This window comes from Amblyomma mixtum, chromosome 1 (genome assembly GCF_055824585.1).
Source record: "Amblyomma mixtum isolate Tamu chromosome 1, ASM5582458v1, whole genome shotgun sequence".
Taxonomy (NCBI): Eukaryota; Metazoa; Arthropoda; class Arachnida; order Ixodida; family Ixodidae; genus Amblyomma; species Amblyomma mixtum.
Window position 1 is genome coordinate 272,573,702 of NC_143012.1, and position 14,464 is coordinate 272,588,165.

At 46.4% G+C, this 14,464-nt stretch overlaps 1 non-coding gene across 1 annotated transcript; it reads right to left on the reverse strand.

The window, feature by feature from the left end:
- Nucleotides 1-600: 600 nt before the first annotated feature.
- On the reverse strand, nt 601-671 carry TRNAY-GUA (transfer RNA tyrosine (anticodon GUA)). Its single transcript has one exon. It is a non-coding gene; the product is annotated as a tRNA-Tyr (tRNA).
- Nucleotides 672-14,464: the final 13,793 nt, after the last annotated feature.

The following is a 14,464-nucleotide window of genomic DNA, read 5'->3' on the forward strand; positions in this document are numbered from 1 at the left end:
GCGAAATTATGCTCCAAGTAGAACCCTGCGCACGCCTATGTACAGAGCAGTTGGACATCCCACCCGTAACGAAAGAGGAAGTAAAGGAAGCCAGAAGCGATGCACAGGGGGGAAGCAACTGGTGAGGATCAGGTAACAGCAGGTCTGTCGAAGGAATGTGGGGAGATTGTGCTAGAAAAACTAGTCACCCTGTATACGTAATGCCTTATGACTTCGAGTGTACCGGAAGCTTAGAAGAACGGTAATATCATATAATTCATTAGGAAAGGGGACGATAAGGACTGAAAAATATTACAGATCGATCAGCATACTGTCCCGTGCCTACAAGGCATTCACTACGGCAATCTTTAATAAAGTCAGGAGCACCTTTGATTTCAATCAACCCAAGGACCAGGTAGGCAAACAAGGTAAGGGAAATGAGGGGCTCGTTGTAAATATGAGAGAAGCCAACAGCCACAGAAACCAAGGGGCACAGTGGATTTTTTTTATTATTATTTTATTTATTTATTTATTTTGCGGTGTTGATTAGTTTAGAATATTATTGAATATGTTATCGCTTAAAGATAATTGATTAGAAAAGCAGAAGAAAAAACAACCACATGCCGCCGGTGGGATCCGAACCCACGACCTCCGAATTACGGTCCGGTGCTCTACCGCTGAGCTACGGCGACGGCTATCAATTCTTATGCCTTCGGGGGTATTTATGTTTACAAATAACCTAACCTTGAGAGTGTTCATCAGCGCCACCCACGTTCGTAAGCGGCGGACGTAGAACGTCCTGAGTTACCGCTGGTGTGACGTAGAACGTCATCGAACGGCGAGGGTGGAAGCTGTGTGAGAACCCTCTTATGCTTCCTATGGCATCAAGGCTGCCAGAACCAAGGCCCTCGCTAAGCAATTAAGCAAACAAGGGAAGGGAAATGAGGGGCTCGTTATAAATATGAGAGAAGCCAACAGCCACAGAAACCAAGGGGCACAGGGGATTTTTTTATTATTTATTTATTTATTTATTTATTTATTTTGCGGTGTTGATTAGTTTGAATATTATTGATTATGTTATCGCTAGGTAGGCATTCGTAAAGGCTACTTGACAATAGACCATATTATCACAAAATAATCATGCAATAAGAAATGTGCAGGACACAACCAACCTCAATATATAACCTTCACAGATGGCGAGAAAGAATCTGACTCAGTCGAAACCTCAGAAGTCATGCAGGAATTCTGGAATCAGGGTGCAGAATAACCATTTGTAAAATACTGGAAGATATCTATGGCGTCTGCACAGCTACCATAGTCCTCCATAAAGCCAGCAATCAAATTCCGTTAAGAAAGGGTGTCAGGCAGGGAGACACGATCTCTCCAATGCTGTTCACCGCGTGTACACAGCAGATATCCAAAAATTTGTATGGCCGCTACCTGCCAGGCGCTGCCATACAAGCCCAATGAGGCTTCGGCAGGCCTGAATCTGTAAAATGCCTTTGAAGTGCAGAATAAATTAATTGATTGATTGATTGATTGGTTGGTTGATTGATTGATTGATTGATTGATTGATTGATTGATTTATTTATTTATTTATTTATTTATTTATTTATTTATTTATTTATTTATTTATTTGAATTGGGAACAGTTGGGGATAAGAGTTAATGTAGAATACCTCAGCAATCTGCGATTCGCTGATGACAATGCCTTGCTAAGTCACTCAGGAGATGAGCTACAAAGCATGATGAATGGCCTAGGCCGGCAAAGCAGAGCGGAAGGTCTAAAATCAATAGTCAAATATAAAGTAATGTTCAGCAGTTCAGCAGTCCCGGAAAGGAACACCAGTTTACGATACGCAGCCAGGCGCTGCAAGTGGTAAGGGAATACGTCTACTTAGGGTATAGGTGGTGATCGGTGATACGGACCGCGAGAGTAAAATGCCTAGAAGAATGAGAATGGGGTGCACAGCATTTTACAAGTACTCTCAGGTAATGAATGGCAGTTTACCAGTATCCTTCAAGAGAAAAATATACAAAACCTGTATGTTACCGGTGCTCACCTATGGGGCAGAAACGTGGAGGCTAACGAAAAGGGATCTATTTAAATTGACAATACAGTGAGCTGTCGAAAGAAAAATTATGGGTACAACATTGAGAAACAAGACAGCAGAGTGGATTAGTGAATAAACGCTAGTTAATGACATCATTGGCGCAATCAAGAAGAAAAAATGGGGATGGGCAGGTCATGTCTTGGGATGACCATATTGAACATCTTAGCAAAAAACTTTCCTCGGTTACTTCACTTCACTTCACTTCACTTTATTTTCCTTAAAGACCCTTTTCCAGGGTGTTACATAAGGGGTGGGGTTTACAAAATGCAGGAATCAACAGTGCTTGAAAATGATGATGAACATGTTATGGCAGCAATATTATGGGGAAGGCCGTTCCAGTCAGCTGCTGCACGAGAAAAAAATGAATTGGCAAAAACAGTGGTACGGCCACGTGGACGCAAAACTTGAAGACAATGACCGATGCGATGGGACCTGCGTTGTGGAAGTGCGCAAATGTATGGTTCTTGTTTTAGTGGTGAATAAAAGAACTTGTGAAACAGGACAAGACTGGCTATGCGACGGCGACTAGAAAGATTAGCTAGACCTGACTGAGATTTGAGGGATGATATGCTCACGTCGTACGAGTATGAGGAGTGAATGAATCTGATAGCCCTGTTTTGAACAGCTTCGATAGCGTGTGTTAAATATTCTTGATGAGGGCTCCAGATGGGTGATGCGTATTCAAGTTTAGTTCTAACAAATGAGATGTACGCTTGTAGTCTTACGTGTTGTGGGGCTTCCCGTAGGTGACGTTTTAAGAAACCTAGTGTTTTATTAGCAGATGATATTAGGTTAGTCACGTGCAAACGCCAAGATAAATCATTAGAAATGGTGACTCCTAAGTATTTATATGACTGGACGAGGTCAACTGGGTTATTGCAAACTGTGTATTTGAAAACAAGAGGATTTCGACGGCGGTGAAAGGACATGCACTTGCATTTGTTAGAGTTGAGCATCATCATCCACTGGGAGCACCAGTCTTGCACATGGCGCAGGTCTGCCTGAAGGGATTCTTGGTCAGAATGGTTAGTCACTGAGCGATAAATGACGCAATCATCGGCGAACAAGCGGATGTGACAAGAGACATGCTGGGGTAAATCATTAATGTATATGAGGAATAACAAAGGACCGAGAACAGAACCCTGTGGGACGCCAGAGGTTACAGGAAGCGGGTTGGAAAGTTGGTTATTAATGACGACGGACTGAGAGCGATGCGTGAGGAAAGCTTTAATCCATGCAATTATGTTCGGATGTAGGTTCAGCTGGGAGAGTTTAAGAAGCAAGCGTTGATGAGGTACTTTGTCGAAAGCCTTAGCGAAATCTAGGAAAATGGAGTCAGTTTGTTGGTTAGTATCAAGGTTGGCGTGAATATCATGTAGAAAAATGGCTAGTTGTGTTTCGCAGGAGAACCCCTTGCGAAATCCATGCTGTGATGGATGGAAGAAATTATTTGAATCCAAAAATTGCATGATTTGAGAGTAAATGACATGCTCCATGATTTTGCACGGTACACTTGTTAATGAAATGGGGCGATAATTAAGAGGTGAATCAGTACTACCTGATTTGTGGACGGGAACGACCTTCCCCACTTCCCAGTCGTCTGGAATGGTACCTTCGGAGAGTGATTGCGAGAACAATGAACAAAAAATGCTGCAACAGACTGATTTAGTGTTTTTCAGGACCTTTGAATTGATTTCATCTATGCCGGAGGCCGAGGAATTGTTAATTTTGTCGATTATGCACGAAATTCCATTACTGTTGAAGGTTATCGCGTCCATGTCGCGATGCCGTGACACTTTGCCTCTAAAATGTAAAATCAGAATTTATTATGCATTGTTCCAATCACATTTAAATTATTGCAGTTTAGTATGGGCAACAACTACAAAGACTAACATGAACAAATCGTTCATAATACAAAAGAGAATTCTGCGTCATGTTGCAAATCTCGAAAAATCGAGTCCAATAAACAACGCCTACCAAGCACATTCCATCATCCGCGTAGATAACCTATACCAGTTTCGACTTCAACTAATGTATTTTTCCGCTACCCATGTCAAAAATCATTTATCTACTTTGGCCTGCTTAGAATTACGCCAGGTTTTAATGCACACACGAAATCAGGATGTATGGGCCGTACCATTTTTTCGTACAAACTATAAATTAGTCTTTAGCTCACAACCTTCCATGTACCTTAAACGCATTTCAAAACACCACTGGCTATAAAAGAAAGGAACTACGGAACTACTTTGTAATGTTGTAAATACTTGTGTACTATTAATACCATTGTTATTATTATTTGCTGTGTTGTTTACCTCAGTGTGCTACTTGTGTTTGCTTCGTTGATTGAATATGTGCCATTTTCAGTTGTCTCTTTGTTCTTACGTTTTGTTTTTTTTCTCTGTACAGCTAGGAGTTTCATGACATTTTTATATTACTGCCTCTGTTCTATGCTTTGTGTTTTTACCATTTATTGTTATAAAATCATTTATAGTTACTGATGGCTTAAAACTAGTGGTCACAGGCTGTGCGCTTTGCCTTGTATTGGTTTCCTGGACTTCGTCAAGCTGCGTTAGCAGCTTTTATCCAGAAATATCTGGTGAATAAAGTGAATTGAATTGAATTGAATTGAATGTAATGCGAAGGCAAGATAACCGATAGTCGTTAAGGGCAACAGACTGCATTCTAAGGCGAAGCAAGCGTAGCAGGTCCAGGCAGGAAGTAAGGTGTTTCAGACGGCGCCTTCATGACGATGATGATGATGATGAAGGGCGATCAGAAAGTTACTTGGAACTACGCAGAGTTCAAATGAAAGGAATTTCGACTGATTCCTTTCAATGCACTTGACATCGGCGGGATCGAAGCGTCCATTCGAATAAACCAGAAGTTCAAATTAGGCGAGTTTCAGTCAACCCAGCTTCTCCGCAGTTTGTGCCCAGTAGACCCTGCCATGGATGGCCTGACCTGCATTGATTCACAACGCCCTGCTGTGCACAGCCACCTGCGTCGACTCGAATTATTCGGCCGCATATTCAATGCGGGAGCCTCCATCACACTGCTCAACTCTTACTAATACATCGGCGAGTAATCGAAAATAGATACGGTGATACATGCACCGCCGGAAGAGTTAGCATCACGTGTCGTATTGTGCAGACATGTATTCGAAACATTCATTGTCGTAACTGTTACTCTCGACCAAAGCAGGAAATAATGAAAGAAATGGGAAGCCACCGACTGAAGCATCCATGAAAGTCAGAACTGATCACCCCTGCCACCAGGTTTTCGCGACGTCGCAGCTGCGTTACACTAGGTCTCTAACAACTCCGCTTAAGCTTTTCGCTTCGACGGCAGCCTGCGTAGAACAGCGCCACGCGCATTACGGAGGTGCCCGCACGGGGCCATCTGCCCCGATTGACTCCCGAAGGCTCCTCACCAGGTGGGGCGAAAGCCTGCGCAAGACCCGCTTTTTCAATGAGCCTTTCCCGGAATCCCCCCTCCTTGCAGCGTCCGAAGACAGCAGCGCACCTGTGGCGGCGCTGTGTGAAGCCAAAAGTTGCTGCCCCGGAAATGAGCCTTTCTCGTTCCGCCGTTGCTCCTGCGGGGGCCGTGCAAAACGCGAGGGGAGACAACCGCTTCTGCACTCGCCGCTGGTCACGCAACAGTTTCGGCCCTTTGCTTTCAGAGCCCCTGCGGTTCCCCTCTGGGGCGGAGAATATTCTCTCTTTCCGTGCAGCTTGCCAGGACGGAAGCGAATGAACAAGTAAACAGCGTCAGCACCAAGGTGTAATAAGCCCGCTTTGGAAGCGCTTTCTTTCAAACAGTGTATTCTCTTCCGGCCAAACATGCAGAAAAGGCTTGTGGATGCCGCCAGCACTGCTCGCAACACAACGCCCGTATGTACGCATGTCCGCTGACAACCATCTGCGCGTTCTTGAAGCAGCCGAGAAAAGCGCGTGATCCTGTTGCTCGCGTGTATGTCTGTACGGTTTTACGTTTATCTCTCGTGTCTCGATTTTGATGACTTGGTGGTGCTCAAGGGCGGAACGCTGTTTGCACTGCCGCTAGCCTACCGCGGCGGGAAGGGGAAATTCAAAACACGCACAATGGCGGCTGTAAATAAACTTTAATTCCTACTGCGCAAGTGCGCTTTGTCACATGACAATGATGACCTAACCATGATGACGGAACTCTCTCAAGAAAGCTTCTGAACGCTACGGTAAGGTGGGGCAGTAAAGGAATAATTGGCCGACGGGAAACAAGCCAGAAAGAGAAGACGAAAAATACGCTTCCAACTCATACTTGAGTGTCATCTTGACAGCGAGCTAGTGAAGTATTGCTCTCAGTAGCGATATTTAGTATAGCGGAGACTTACGGTCCTATGCATGCGCGCAGTATACTAGCGGATACCGGATTACCCTAAGTGGTCCCAGAGAACTGCAAGTGCGCAGCTGGCGTACGGTAATCCGGTATGCGCGTTCGCTAGTATGTCTCCGTTATGTTTAGCTTCTGTCCACTCAGGACGTAAATGAGCAAGAGTTCCTCGCACTGAAGTACACAGAGTTTGGTGAATGTTACCACAGGGGCAAGACGGGCCTGCCCAGAACGCCGCGCCACTACACCGGACAAATAAACATATAGCCTAAACTTACACACGTGTCAATGCGCCTGGCGTTACACAAAACAATAACGCAGTCAGCGCGCGGACAGCAGGAAAATATGCGGGTTTCCTGCAACGGTCGCCTCTCTGAACCTTATGGATCCGCATGGAGGGCAACGCCACAACCCGAAGGTCGGCCAAAGGGCGCACTGACTTTCGAACCGCGCGTCCTTCTAAACTCGAGAAAGGCGGCGAGGTATTTGAGCCCGCAAACCTTTTGCAACAACGGTGAAGCCACTGGAGGACTTTATTTTTCGTGCTCTTAAAGGCCTTTCCGCCCGCTCGCTTACGTTTGCGCTTCGCCGCAGATTAAGTCCCGCGCCGCTCGCGACCCGATAAGCACGACAGCTACCGTTGGTTTCGCGCAGCAATAGGTGCGAAGCACAAACAAATAAGCCGACTGCTTTAACGTCACGGCGTCGCTGTCGGTTTTTCACTGTTCGAAGAGAGCTTGCTCTTTGAGGGTGAACTGCGAGATCTGAGAATTGTGCGAGCGGAAAAAGGGAACGTTCGTCAGGCCCGGTATTTCCAGGTCCTGGGGTCTGTGCCACTTTTGCAGCTGCATGCACGATCCACCTAAAATGATGCTGTCCTTTTCCTCCTCGCATCTACGTCTTAACCATGAACACTGTTCGACGACGCATTTCAGCGAAGAAAGTGGACATATATGTAGTATCTATATAAATGAAGCGAACAATGTGCATATTGTCATCTCTGTTATCTGCTTCCGTCTTTACTAAACGTGTATGAATTGAATGACTTTGATTTATTTTCGTGCACGTATAAGGAGCCTCGTGCTCTGTACGAACACACTGTAACATAACTAATATTTTGAGCATTGCCACCTACCTGTGAACTCCATGAGTGCTGTAACATATCCATGAATACATACAATATTTTTTATTTCATTTGTGATATTTGAATGTTTTCCTGGTCAGCGTGTATGTCTGCGTTTATTTCGTTTTTTTTTTTCGTGTTTTGCTCTCTTTGAAATATTATTTAAGTATGATTGTTCTCGCTTGAAGTTACCAATGATGACTGACATTATTGTATTGTATGATGTACTGTACATGAGTTATCTTTCTTTTTGCATGTGTGTGTGCTGCTAACGGATGCTGCCGCTGTGCCAAACTGGGTGCTGCGGGCCAGTCAAGCTGTCAATGGGCAGCTTTTTCTTGCAGCTCCCCTCCATCTGGAAATTTCTAGGTGGCAAAATAAACTGATTTTATTTGATTTGATTGTGACACGCATTGGTGAAAGTGCTTACGGCGAAGAAAAAATACTGCAGAACAACCTGTAGGAAACGATGGGTGCAGCTCCTGCAGGAATGGAATAATTTAAAATTTTATTTCGCATTCGTGCTATTTTACAAAAAATTATTTTTTCCGCATTTTTATGCGGATGAAAATGCAGGAACAGGGGACAAACAACTGCTCCGAGGCAAGCTTGACAGTGTTCCCACTCGCTTCACGAGGCAGTTTCTTGAAACTAGAATTCAAGAGCAACTGCAATTGGAAAAAAGTGCCAATAAATCGCGGTACGTTTCATTTTTAATGCGAGATGTGGGCTGCGTTTAGAGGCCACAAAAATAATACGAGAAATAAAAGTCTCGTGACAGTGGTATCAAATACCTAAGTGATGATGACATTAATAATATTAAACAAATTCGCGCGGAAAGAAAAGAACAAGTACGAATGAAAAACGTATCACGTATTACACATACACATATCTTATTTAAGTCTGTACGAAACTGTCTGATGGTGTTCCAATGCACGGAACTGGCCGATAAAATTGTTTTATATTAGTATTAGCGGCCGTCTTTATGCCGATTTCCTGATGTAATAGTTCGTTCAGTAATCTCGCAGAACGATTTTCGACTGCCCATTCAGAACGTCACGTATGTTCCCTCGAGGCCATCTTCTCGTTCTTCTTCGTCTACATCTTGCTATTCTTTCAAGATGGTATAACCTATACGCCTAGCTACTAGTATACGTGGGCAGTGGCAGCCATACTTGGCCGTATGTACGGTACACAGTGCGCGCTGTTAAATACATATTGGTGTCCCTTTTGTTGTCCGGGTGACCTTGGAGCTGTATTGACATCCGGATGAGCTCTGAAGTAGGGAACCATAGCAGTATAAATAAAAAAGAGACATTACTTAATCATCACGCAAACGAATTTATGGATTCTATTGGTCTGCGTAACAACGACTTCCTGTGGTAAATTGCAGTGCGCTGAACTGACCGCTGAGGAAACGTGAGGAGAGACTTTGTTATGCAAGATTAAGGGAACCGCGCACATCGCAAAGGCCGGACTTGAAAGGGAAATTAATTCAGGCACAACACAGCGGGCAGAACGAACGTGACGCTGTCAGCAAACTGAGCACATTATAATGGTGTTCACTAACTTTCATGGCAACCTTTAAACAGCTTAGGGCCTCAACATTTTTTTTGTAGAAAAAATATAGCGTGCATGTTATCGCGATCAAGCGCAGTTGTTAACTAGAACATCTCTGTGATGTTTACGTCATCAGAGATCATATGCGCACGCATAAACGTTGTCCCTATTATTGCGCAAGCAGAAGAGATCGCGTGACGAGTTGCTTGTTTATTGGAAACTGCGTCTAAATCCAATACAGCATTCAAACTGAGTTAAGGCGACCTAAATTGTTCTATAAAATGCGGCGCGCACAGGCACACAGAAAACAGTGCCTTTTCCCTCGACCCAACTCTGCCTCCCCTCCGGCTTCCAATCGTAAACAGTGGCGTTCACGGTTGCCGAACGCCTCAATTTAGCCCGTACGAAAGCAACAACAAAAAGAAAAGATGCAAGGAAGTAAGAGACGCCATCGGCGTCCGTTTCCGCATAAGCAAGTGCGTATCTTCTCTCTATTGATCATTGTCGCTGCTGGCAACAGCGAGAGGGTTCAGGACGCGCCGTGTGTATTCGCCCACCAATCTGGCGGCGGTCGCGGTCGCGTGTCCACGATTTACGGAACCCTTGCCGCGCTCACACGCGGCCTGCGAGCGGTCGGCCGCGTAGTACCGCATTTTCCGGAACGTAGTCCGTGTGTAAGAGGTGACATTGTTTACAGAACGTGAGCACGAGCTCGACTGCTACATTGACTCAGGTAACTTTCCATACGCGTGGGAAATACGGCTCTTGGGGTGTTTTTTTTATGCGAGGCTTTTTTTTTATTATTGAAAGTAGATACCACGTGTCATTCATTTTAATCACTAAGCCTTTAAAACACCACATTTTGCTCACTGCAAACCAGTACACAGTTCTGATGTTGTTCGAAATGAGCGAGAGAGAGCAGATATTAAGCAACTGCCCAGGTCAGGGCCCCACGAAGTGCATGAGCATCCGATGCTATAGAAACCCGCTGATCACATGACGACCGAGTTATCAGTTGCAGTCATGCTTTCTCCTTATCGTTAACGGTGAAAAACAAGGATGTAACCAACTTGAAAAGGCGAGTTACGTATGCAATCGGCGAGTTCATTCAAAGGCCATTCAAAGGAAATCCTTCAGTATCCTTTGGCGATGATTCCTACCAAAATACGCGACTTTGCAGAAAAATACGAAGAAAAGTGCACTCGATGAAAAGAATTCCGCACCATTTCGATGCCATAATGCAGCACACGGCTAACGAGATAATCAGTGGTCCGCCCACGGTTCATCCAAGATCGAGAGGCTTTCAAGTCGCGGAACTAACGAAAAACTACGCAGATGCGAGGGCAAAAAAAAAAAAATAAAAGCGACGCCCATAAGACCGGACGGGCGCTTTATTTATTGTCTTTGTTCATTTTTATTGTTTTTTTGTTGATACAGCTTAGCAGTGAACCTGCTAGCCGTCAGTGATAATCAGAGCTCGTGAAAGATGGCGCGCTGCCTTTGCGTCGTGGGGTACGGTACAAAGCTGCCGGCAGCGCCCGCCCCGTGTGCCTCGCGGCGCGACAACTTATATACCGGGGCCATCGATCTCCCGCGCCGATCCAAGATAACGTTTCCGCGGCCATCGTGAATGACTTTGATTGGCCGCCGCGCCGAGACTGCCCCGCTCGATTGATGAGCTCTTCTAAACTCGTTCCGTACCCGTCTTGGCGAATGCGCCACGCCACCGCCGCCCGTGTCCCCCAAGTGTATGCGTCGTCAAGGGGACGCCATGTTCGTATACATATGCTCACAGAGCTCCTTGCTGCATGGTTCGATCGCTGAGGTGTCCTTCCGACTTGCGCTCCTTTTCTTTAGATTTCCCCGCAGAGGTTAAGTATACATTGTTTCTAGCATGCAGTCGGGCTAAAGCCACTGGCGAGCACACTGTACACCTTTAGTCAAAAGAGACACGATGGGACTAACCGCAGCATTTACTGCTCGCGACGCACCGGTTATTCCGTGGGCGTGGAGAGACTGAATGCGGATAATAATTGCTTCGTTGTTAGTCTATGAGGGAGTACTGAGCTGTCTTTTGGCGAACTCCATTAGACCCAACAGACAAACCCGTAATGCCTTGTTAGTCCATTCTGGCTGATCGCATGCGTTTCGTCATCATGGTCGTTTCAATTCATGGCTGATGTGTAGGGAACATAGCCACGCCATGTGTGCGGCATGGGAAGCGGACCGACGGTATTTGACGTGTATCTGCCAGAAGCAGTGTAATGTATACATGAAGAGACACCCAGGGGACGTTCAATAAGCGGGCAAGATACCGCAAATGACTCCATTCTCTGCCCTTTGTTCGTTGCAGTCCGCAGTGACCTGTAACACGTTGCTTGGTCGAACAGGCGAAATGTACGCAGGTGGGTGAGACATCGCTCGGAATGTGGCCGCTGCATCGCACGTGGTCAGTTGAAGCACATCACATATTTATTTATTTATTTCAATACCCTAAAGGCCCAATGCGGGCATTACATAGGGGGGGATTCATGAAAGAAAACAACAGATATAAAACACAGAATACAAACGGCTGAAAACAGAAGTAAACAAGTTAAGAAGGCAGGTACAAGTTAATAAGAGGAACAAAAAATGAGGTATTTGAAAAAAATTCACATGTAGCAAACCGCGCAAAAAAAAAAACAAGAAAAATCCCGGCTTCGAAAGTTGCTAAACACAGCATCTAACATTTTGCGGAACGTTACGGCCAGCACACACACACACTAGAGCAACCAAGAAAAAACAAAACAAAAAAAAGAACGCACATCAACATATGTTAGAATTTTCTAAATAGGACCAAAGAGCTGTTTGAAATGAGGATGTTTCAGCGATAGTCGCAATGCTAGAAGGAAGCGAATTCCACTCTTCGATAGACAAGACCAATGGTGAGTATTTGTATCGTAACCCCCGCATTCCGAGACATGGCCAAAGGCTCCACAATTTCACAAGATTCGTCACGAGTCCAGACCCGCGCGCCTCGCTGCTGATGCCGAGGCTGCGAACCGCATCGCGCCGAATATGAATGAAAGAACGCGCGTGTGCTGCGTGATGTCGGTAAGCGTTAAGTAAGGTTGAGTGGTCAGAATTAATCAGGACCACTTCTCTGTGGCGTCTCCAGTAGCCCATGTGCGGCTTGGGCATACAGTGCCATACCTGACATTCGGGGTGCACCCAATGCAGTAGCAATTGCTTGGTTTGGTTTGGTTTATTGGGGTTTAACGTCCCAAAGCAACTCAGGCTATGAGAGACGCAATTGCAGACGCGAGACGCGAGTAGCAATTGCATCACTTCGATGAGGTCCGCTACGAATAATTAAATGGTCGATCGCGTATTCTATAGCTCCCCATTTTCTAGTGAATATGCGCTATTTCAGCAATGCATTCGTGAAGTCACCCGAATTGTCCGCTCTGACAAATATAGAGATGTGACATCCACGATTACGCAGGTGAAACGAAGGAAGTTGCTTCCTTGCCACGAGTTGCTTACTATGCAAACTGTCTATGCAAGTTCTCTTTTAAGAACAGGCGCGAGAAATAGTATAAAACAAAACTTTCGTTCACACTTAAAAATTTGTTTTCACTTTTTAACCGAATTCGGTTTATGGTTTATGGGGGTTTAATGTCCCAATGCAATTCAGGGTATGAGGGACGCCGTAGTGAAGGGCTCCGGAAATTTGGACGACCTGGGATTCTTCAACGTGCACTGACATCGCACAGTGCACGGGCCTCTAGAATTTCGCCTCCATCGAAATTCGACCGCCGCCGCCGCCGGGATCGAACCTGCGTCTTTCGGGCCAGCAACCGAACGCCATAACCACTCAGCCACCGCCTCGACTTTTCCACCGAATTTGTGCAGGCATTAAAAGGACCGCGAATTTCAAGGAAAGCTACATGAAAAACAAAAACAAAACCCCACACTTGCTGCCTAAGCGTTGGGGCTCCCTATCATAACGCTTTGAGACAGAAATGGTAATAGCGCTGCAATAAGACGTACAAGAAAGACTGACACAGGACATGCGCTAACTTCATCTGATTTTATTTACTGCAAAGCCAGCAAATATGATGAAGCCAGCAGTGAAGTTAGCGCATGTCCTGTGGCCCGGCCTGGTGCTCGGCTTCTTAGGGCTGCATTGCTTGGGAAAGGAGCCTGCGCCTTCAAATGCCCGTCACTGGGGGCAGAGAGTCGTGTGGACATTATTGACAAGGTAAAGGGCCACAAATTGGGCTTATGCCGCACGAGGCGGACTTATGGTTGCTTGCCGGGGGAACTTATCACTCATCCGTCAAGGCAACTGTTCGGTCTAGGACCCTTTTCCCAAGCATTTCACCCTAGAAGAGCCGAGCACCAGGCCAGGGGAAACCTTGTACCCATTAAAGAAACCGGTGGGTACCCGGCAGCACTGGGGATCGAACCCAGCACCTCCCGAATGCGAGGCGGATGCTCTACCACAAGGCCACGCTTCGGAGATGGAGTATTGTGTTGCATAAGTTCTCTGTCTCTTCAGCCGGGCTCGGTTGGCGTGAGCCTGTAAAGCAAGCCAAAGGCTGGCTGAGGTTGGGTTCCTAAGCGCATGGGTGAACTCTCACCCGAGGCGGCCCTATTAAAATAGGGCTAATCTGTGCTCCCTAAAGGGTGTACGGCGCCTCGGGGCTGGCGGTGCTCGGTGTGTGGTGAGCCGCAGCCCCACCCAAAACGTTAGCAGCCTCGTGTCAGGGCTGGATTGACTGGGGTGTTGTGTCTATCACAACACCACCGCCTGCTGTCGGCTGTCAACCGGAGGGTTGGCTACCTGGCTGCAGTTGAAAAGCTGTGACTGGGGCTGTGGTGTACTAGGGTTGCTCCCAGGCCGGCTAACACTGGGAGGGATAGCGTCCTCCTGTTACCTAGCGGGGTGTGATGGCACTGGCGATGAAGGTCCTGAGGCGAAACGCTGGGAGTGGTTGCGTACTCCTGTAATCCAGTGAAATAGGAGGCGATGCTAATGCATCCCAGGACCTTGATCCTGGGAAGGGTCTGTGGTGATCCTATCCCAGTACTAAAGCGAGAGAGTTCATACGCTGCGGCAGTCTAGGGATAGTCTGCTGTGGCTAAGTCTCCAGCAGATTCGCTGCAGGGAAATCCCCGCTGACTAAAGTCATCAGGGGTAGGGGCATCCCTGTGTAACCCGTGTCCAAAGACCACTCGGGAGCGCTGCTGGGGTCTGCCCTCGTTCCCCCTCCGGGAAACCAGGGCCATCTCTGGGAAACGCTGAGGCCTTCGGGCGTCTCAGTAGGCTAAGAGAG